Here is an 8,474-nt window from a genome sequence, read left to right on the forward strand (position 1 = left end):
AAGTGCTCACGGGGTATTTCTTGTGCTCATGTGGTATACCTAACTTGCAACCGTGTCAGCATTCCAGAAAGATATGATTATCTATAGGAAACTAAGTGACCATATTGACACAATCAATCCATCTGCCTTCTATTGAAGTTATGGCCAATGTATCAGTTAAGAGTACGAGAAAGACATTTAAATGTGTATTAAGGAAAATAAATTACAATCTTTGGCATGATACGTTCAATACTCCAGTCACTCTTCTGAGCATATCATTCCGCGCGGGTATATTTAATTACCAGCCAAAAATGTAAGCAGTCCAACTGGGTAGCCTAGTTTCAGCAATTAATATAGAGGTCATTTGGGCTAATTAAGTACATTACGTGTCATATGGCCTTGTCAAAAAATGTAACATACTGTTGCTGGCACCAGCAGCAATTGTAACAGTTTAATTTTTCACCATACGGTAGAGTGAAACATTATGCGATGGTACTGTTTTGTATTGACAAGCAGCCATTAGGCATAGTTAAACCGTATTAAGGATTGACTTAAGCGGTTTGAGCGAATATATTAAGCTGCTTAATGAACGTACAAAAAATACACATTTGTTATTTTTGCCTCACATTGTTGTATCTACATATTTGCAGCATGCACCTGCAGCACCTTCGGAACGGCTTACACGAAGGTCAAGGCCAGCCTGGAAACCATGCTTGCCAAGGGGAAGCAGCTGTAAATATGTAAATATTCTCTTTTGATGATAGCATAAGACATGCATTTTAATAAATTAATGTATTATATCGTTCAATAAAAACAGTTATTTCAATATCGGTGCACGTGTTTTCTTTGTTGCACTGCATGAGTCTGCACTAGTGGAATTGCTTGAAATATTTGTTTCTGCAACATATGAGAGTGCAGCTGGTTCAGGATCATTAATAATCTATTAACATGAATGCATAAATGCAGATGGGAAGCAACAGGTGCACATGCATAATACACGTTCAAAATTTTGTTGCTGCCATATGTGAACAAAAATTTTAACTAACTTGCAGATAGTAGATTTCATTCAAGCGAATGCATTGCATGCAACTAAACTTTCTTCAATGTGCAATTGCACAAATGCTCATGCAGCTTTACATAATGATTCACGGCTGCATACATTTTAGATTTTTGACTGCTTCCATCTACATGCATGCTTTTTTATGTACAGTTCCCTATGTATGTTCCCATATGCATACTGGGTACAATAAATTTTTGTAGACATTTCCAATAAACTGCTTATTAGCAAACCCCAGCAGCGAGTGTTTATAGAATAACATTGCCTGCCGAAACATAGTTGGCAAAATGTGGTGTATTATCTAGTATATATGGTGTCCCAGTAATTTTAGCCAAGCTGGTCAATGAAAATGAAAGGTTAAAAAACAACTCGGTGCAAGATATATGATCCTAAAAAGACCTACAGGTCAGACCTCTGAATTCACGGCCGAATGCACGCCATAGGTCTTAAAATCGGATCTTATTGCAGTGTCTTTTCTTAATATTATTTTTCATTGAACAGCTTCACTAAATTTAAGTTAGCTGGGACACCCTGTAAAATTGTAAGGCTGAAGTCTATAGATTAGCAATAGACTGATCTACAGGAACTCTCTGTAGGCAGACTGTACCACATTCTACAAAAAGTGTAAGGCCATAAGTCCATAGACAGACTATATACTGGTCTATAGGAATAGTTTATAGTCTGTAGACATTTCATAGACATGTCTACAAAAGTAAAACTATATAGGCATATAGACTTTTGTCTATAGACACTCTGCAGACATTTGTCTACAAAAGTGAATTTTCATTGATCTATGGACCGTCTATAGTCAGTCTATAGAATCAGACATTTTGTAGACTAGTCTACAAAATGTGTACGACCATAAGTCTATAGATTGTCCATAGACTGGTCTATAGGAATAGTCTATAGATACTCTATAGGCGTTTGTAGATAGTTTATAGACTTATGTATACAAAAGTAAAACTAAATAAGCCTATAGACTTTTGTCTATAGACATTCTGCAGACATTTGTCTACAAAAGTGAATTTTCATTGATCTATAGACCGTCTATAGTCAGTCTATAGACTCAGACATTTTGTAGACTAGTCTACAAATAGTGTATGGCCATAAGTCCATAGACTGTCTATAGACTGGTCTATAGGAATAGTCTATGGATAGTCTATAGCCATCTGTCTATAGACATTTTATAGACTTATTTCTACAAAAGCAAAACTATATAAGCCTATAGACATTTGTCTATAGACATTCTATAGACATTTGTCTACAAAAGTGAATTTTCATTGATCTATAGACCGTCTATAGTCAGTCTATAGACTCAGACATTTTGTAGACTAGTCTACAAATAGTGTATGGCCATAAGTCCATAGACTGTCTATAGACTGGTCTATAGGAATAGTCTATGGATAGTCTATAGCCATCTGTCTATAGACATTTTATAGACTTATTTCTACAAAAGCAAAACTATATAAGCCTATAGACATTTGTCTATAGACATTCTATAGACATTTGTCTACAAAAGTGAAATTTCATTGATCTATAGACAGTCTATAGTCAGTCTATAGACTCAGACATTTTGTAGACTAGTCTACAATTAGTGTATGGCCATAAGTCCATAGACTAGTCTAAAGAAATATCTACAAAAAGTCTGTTGACTTCATAGACAAATGTCTACACACTTTATATAGACTTTCTACAAAAATTTTTGGAAGGGGTGCGCCTTTCGCTGCAGCAGTCCCTGAGTTCACGAACCAAACGTGCAACAGCTTCTGTGAAGACACGTTTCACTTTCATGTTCTACTGATTTTTATGAAAGAGGGATCAACCATATCCTTTTTCGAAACTGACGTCTCGGCCCCACACGGCAGCCTTGTTCACGATGAACTGTTGATGTAGGAATACTTAAGTATACAGAGTCGCCGGCAGCACAGGACGCCCGGCCAATATTGGTCTTGCGGTAACTCACCACGGCCCTAAAATGGGCCAGTCGGGCCAGCGGTATAGCACCATCGTTGGTGCCAATCTATGAGCATTCCAACAATGGCCCACCGATCGCATTATAATTGCATTAATGGCGCTACCAGTCAGTGCCTACGGCCACATTGGCCGAGCTTATCCGTAGCTTGGGCAACGTCGGTTGCAGGACGGCAAAAGATGGTCACAAATGGTCTCAGCACTACGACGCCTCGATGCCAGCATTCGAAGGGACGCTGGCATCAAGAAGCACTACCAACGCCACCTAGGTGGCGTTCACCGTACTCAGCACAGCGGAGCGTGGCCTCCGCAATTAGCTCTGAAAATGTTTCTGAAGTTGATCGCGGAGGCTGCAATTACGACGCGCTGTACGCGCTGATTTGACTCGGTGACGATTCAGTTACGTGCTTTGTCTTGCGCGTTGTATTAGTGTGTCAGTTACGTGCTTCGTCTTTCGCGTTGTGCTAGCGTGTGCAGCGTAGTGCAGCTTCCATATGCACGACGGTTGCTCATGGTCATCGACGTTGGTAGTCGTGATGGAGGAGACGTGCCACCAGGCGTCAGCGTGGGTGCATCAACGCCTAAGGGCGCTTTAGCCACAAAACACCAATAGACATTCTATATCAATGTGCAATAAACATTACACTACTTCTGTGAAGACACGTTTCACTTTCGTGTTCTATACCGATTCCTATATAAGAGGGATCAACCACATTTTTTTTTAGCTTGAGACAAACATTTTCATGGATGACGGAAAGGCGGCCCCGGTATCGATAAGCGCTTGGGCGGATGCTCCCTCGACATGGACGTCAATGACATTCTGTGGTGAAAATTGAGGCCTTATAAAGTTCGATGAGCTTGCAGTTCTTTCCTCCGGAACTGGACTAGTCACTTTCCCTCGGCAGTGTAGGTTGCCGACGCCGCGTAGGTGACAGCGACCGTCGACGTGGAGAAGAACGGCGACTGTCTGAACGGCGGTCGGGATCGAAGGGTCTCAGCGGTGAGTCAGTGGCATCTCGGCAGCATATCTCGGCGGCATGTTGTAGCGCGGAGGGAAACTGGTCGAAGGCGTCACGGTGCGATGACATGCTACGACGACAAAAGCGCGCAACGTGGCCCGCCATGCCACAGACGAAGCAAATAGGCCTGTTGTCTGGCATGCGCCATGTGTCGGCTCGACGAAGACGCTGGGGTGACAGCCGTGGAAAGGGAGCAGGGGGAACGCGGTGCGTTGGTGGCGGGACGGAATATGATGGTGGGGGTGGCCGTGCAACAGCGGCAGCATAGTTGAGCGGCGGAAGGGTCACGCGCGATGGGTAGTCGGAATAAGAGAGCGGTGCCGTCACGGGAGCTGGCGGACGAACGGGAGTAAGTGCGTCAGATATTTGGGCACGGATGGCTTGTTGCACGGCTGCAGTCAGTGTTCGGGCATGCTCCTGGCTGTGAGGGAGCAGCGACAGCTGGCGGGCCACTTCCTCATTAATGAAATCCTTGAGCTGAAGGACGAGAGCAGAAGGATCGGTATGGCCAGCGGCAACTGCAATGGCCGAGACCGAGTCAGCTTGCGGGACGTTTTAGCGGGCGATGTTGCGTTGGCGGCGCAATTCGTCGAAACTCTGACACAGGTTGAAGAGAACGGCGACGCTGCTTGGACGATTGGGCAGCAGCATTTGAAACTCGTCGTCCTCAGTACCCTTCAGAATATGGTTGATCTTCTCGTCCTCCGCCATCGTTGAATTAACACGGCTGCAGAGATCCAAGACATCCTCAATATAACTGGGAAAAGTCTCGCCCGGTTGCTGTGCTCGCTGGCGTAGTTCGGCGCTGTTCAGCGCGTACCTTGCGGATAGCGGGGTGGCCAAACACTTGGGCGAAATGTGTCTTGAATGCGGACCAACTCGGGCAAATATAAGATTCGTGATTCTTAAACCCAACGTTGGCGACGTCAGCAAGGGAAAACATGACGTTAGTTAGTTTAGACTGGTCGTACCACTTATTGTGAGCGCTTACACGTTCATACGAGGACAGCCAGTCTTCGACGTCATGCTCTCCGGTCCCGCTAAAGATGGCGGAGTCGCGCTGACAGACAACGCCGGCCCAAGTGACAGGGTCAGCCATGCGTACGGTCGGTGCGTTGGTTGCGTCGGTCATGGTGGCGGTGGGCAACGTACGATTGCGGAGCTCCAGGGTGACTTGAGGGATACCCAGTAATCTCCAACAAATGTAACGATGTTTAATTAAAGGTGAGAAGCAGCAGATAAACAGCAGCCTGGCAGCAGCAAACAGCCCGAGCTTGCTTGCTTGCTTTCCTTCGGGAGTGGCTCGTACCCACTATGGGGGATTGGCCAAGAATCGGGTGATTGAAGGAAAACAGGTATCGGAGTTTAATAAGGATCACTTTTGAAAACCTTGAATGAAATTTATTTATATGAGATGGAATGGAAAGGAATTTATTTATATAAAATTTAAGAACTTAGCAAGGAAATCGTCCTGATTCAATTATATACCCCACAACAGCTGCACCAACATCCCTATGACAATGTCCGAGAGAAGAGGCACCAAAAGATAGAATATTGGGTATCGTAATGTTCAATCCAGCACTGTGAAATTTTTCTTCTAAAGTGTGTTTTCTTAATGTGGAAAAACGGCGGCATGACAGGAAGAAGTGTTCTATTGTTTCGTCTTCACCACAGTATGATCACAAGGAGGAGGGCGGTAGACCATGTCGATGCAGATAAAAGCTTAATGTAGGAATGCGACATCTGAATTTGGTAAAGAGGACTTCAAGTTTTCTATTATAGTGGAATCTTCTATTCCAAAGAAATAGGAGGTGTCGATAATCAATTAGATTTATTAATGGCAGGTTCCAGGAGTCTTGCATGACTGCCCGTCTCCTGAGCCTAGCCGCGGTTATGTAAGCTGATACAGGAAGAATCAGAAGGATTGGATCACTAAGGGCAGCTCTCTCTAAGCTGTCAGCTAATTCATTGATAACTAATCGTTTGTGACCAGGCACCCATACCAATCTAATTAGTGCTAAGTTAGAAGGTATAAGATATTGAAATGTACGTGAAACTTGTGAGCCACTATTTGCAGCGAGAGCTGAACATTATGACAAAGAATCCGTTACTATCACAACTTCTGAGATTGATGAGTGCACTTTTCGTAGAGCCAATGTAACCGCCATAAACTCCGCTAGAAATACTGGTATGTAGTCTGGAAGTCTTAAGGAGAACGACCAGTCAAAAGTGGAAGAGTAAATTCTAATTCAAAATTTTTCTTCTGAGTGCGAGGCATCTGTCGCTATGACGGCATTTGTTTTTCACTCCAATAAGTGACTTTCTAATAGCCCATTTAAGAGATTGTAAGAAAGGAGTTTTTCGTTGTTTGGATATATATCATCGACAATAATTTGGAGATTATCTCTCTCACTGGAAATTGGAGGGATCTCGCATAATCGTACATCTAAGGGACCAACTAGTGCCTGCACGAAAACGACCTGAGGAGTGTGGAACCAGGGCCAGGAAGATTGAAAAAATATTGCAGGCTGGGAAATAATGATTTGTAATTTTATAGGGAATTCATACATTTTTAAGAAGGTTTGGACCGTTAATAATCGAAATCTGCACAAAAGAGAAGGTAAATGTGTTTCTAGGTATAATACATTGTTGGCAACGACCTTAGGCAATCCAAGGCATAGGCGTAAAGCTTCCCGTTCCAGAAGAACAAGGGGATCTAACTTGTATGCCGGCGCACCTGAATATAGAACACGTCCTAATTCCAAAATTGGCAGTATGTACATTTTATAAATCATCACAAGAGAGCCTCTCCGCATTCCTGATCGACTGTTGCAAAGCCTTCTTAGCATTCCAATCGCTCGCACCCCTCTTTTACTTATGTGTTCAATGTGCTTGCGCCAATATAGCCGGTCATCATATATTATGCCCAGGTATTTTACCGAGTCCACCTGAGGTATGTTCTGCAGGCGGTAGGTTAGGTTTATATGTATTGGATCTATTAAAGGAAAAACTATTATTGAGCATTTTCTGACGTTTAGGGAGAGTCGAATATTCAGTAACCAGTTCTCTATGGCGCACAGGTATGTTTCCAATCGATTATATAAAGAGTGGATGCCACTGTCAGATGCAAAAAACGCGATGTAATCTGCGTAGACATATGGGTATATGTTATTATAACAAGAAATAGAGCCTAATAATATATTAAATAATAAAGGGGACGTGACAGCTCCTTGTGGAACTCCACGAGATTGTCGATGTCTATGTGATGAACATCATTTCAAAGGAACAATACAATTCTCGGTGAGTCAGAAAGTCGCTAAACCACTTTGTTATGTATTTTGGGAAATCAAGGTTAATTAATCGATTCAATAAAACTTCGTGTTCTACACTATCGTAAGCTTTTGATATATCTAAAGTTACTAGAGCAGCAATTTGTCTCTGGCGACGTGCTAGTTTTATATGGCTTTCCAGGTCCCCATGAGCGTGCCAAATGGAACACCCAGTTCTAAAGCCAATTTGGAAAAAGCTGAGCGCGTCTTTGTCCTCGAGTAATTTTATAAGACGAAAATTTAGAATTGTTTCTATTAGTTTTACTAAATTGGAAGTTAGAGCAATTGGTCGAATATTATCAAGCGTGTATCCATCACCATTATTTTTAAGAATTGGAATAATTTTAGCGAGTTTCCAACTGGAAGGTATCCATGAAAATTGAATAGAATAATTTACTACGTCTAAAAGATCATCTGGGGACTCCCTGAATAAAATGTTTACCATTTTTGAGGTTATTCCATCAACACCAGGGGCAGCATGTGGCATACTTTCCACTGCTGTGGCCAGTTCTAACATTGTGATCTCCGTAAAATCATCGGACCGTATGCGTAACTTGAAACATGGCGACAACAAGGACGTGAACCGGATTTCTAAACCCTTTACAATTTCTTCTACCATTTGCGTCATTTCTTCACTAGCGAAAACCATCGATTCAATGTTACTCGGACGCGGAAGAATCTTTCTCCCACGAAGAAAAGGGAAAAGCGCTCGCTTGTTTTTAGATTTTGATAGATATTCGAAATATCTGCAATCATAGTGGTGTTTTGCTTTAGAAACTCTATGTTTAAATATAGTTCTGTAGAATTTATAATAACTCCAATTTTTGGACACTGGTTGTATAACAACTTTTTCCAGGCTACTTTTCTCCTTTTATAATCCCGTGAACAGTCAGTATTCCTCCAAGGGTTGTAAGAGTAACCACTATTAGATCGAATTCTGAATTCCGACTGCTTGCTAAATTTTTCGAGGGCTGAACAAATAATCTTCGTCTTTTCTTCATTGCACGGCTCAGAAAGTGACGAAATGACAGATCGCAAGGACTGCTTAAAGGTACTGTAGTTTGCGAACGTTCGAGCTTGTTCATCCATTGTTGTAATAGAGCGGACATTTCAAAGAAA

General features: G+C 42.3%; 1 protein-coding gene across 1 annotated transcript in view; it reads left to right on the forward strand.

The window, feature by feature from the left end:
* Nucleotides 1-8,474, forward strand: part of LOC119466480 (astacin-like metalloprotease toxin 5) — a 111,436-nt gene that overhangs the window by 102,657 nt on the left and 305 nt on the right. The window lies entirely within an intron of this gene.

This window comes from Dermacentor silvarum, chromosome 10 (genome assembly GCF_013339745.2).
Source record: "Dermacentor silvarum isolate Dsil-2018 chromosome 10, BIME_Dsil_1.4, whole genome shotgun sequence".
Classification (NCBI taxonomy): Eukaryota; Metazoa; Arthropoda; class Arachnida; order Ixodida; family Ixodidae; genus Dermacentor; species Dermacentor silvarum.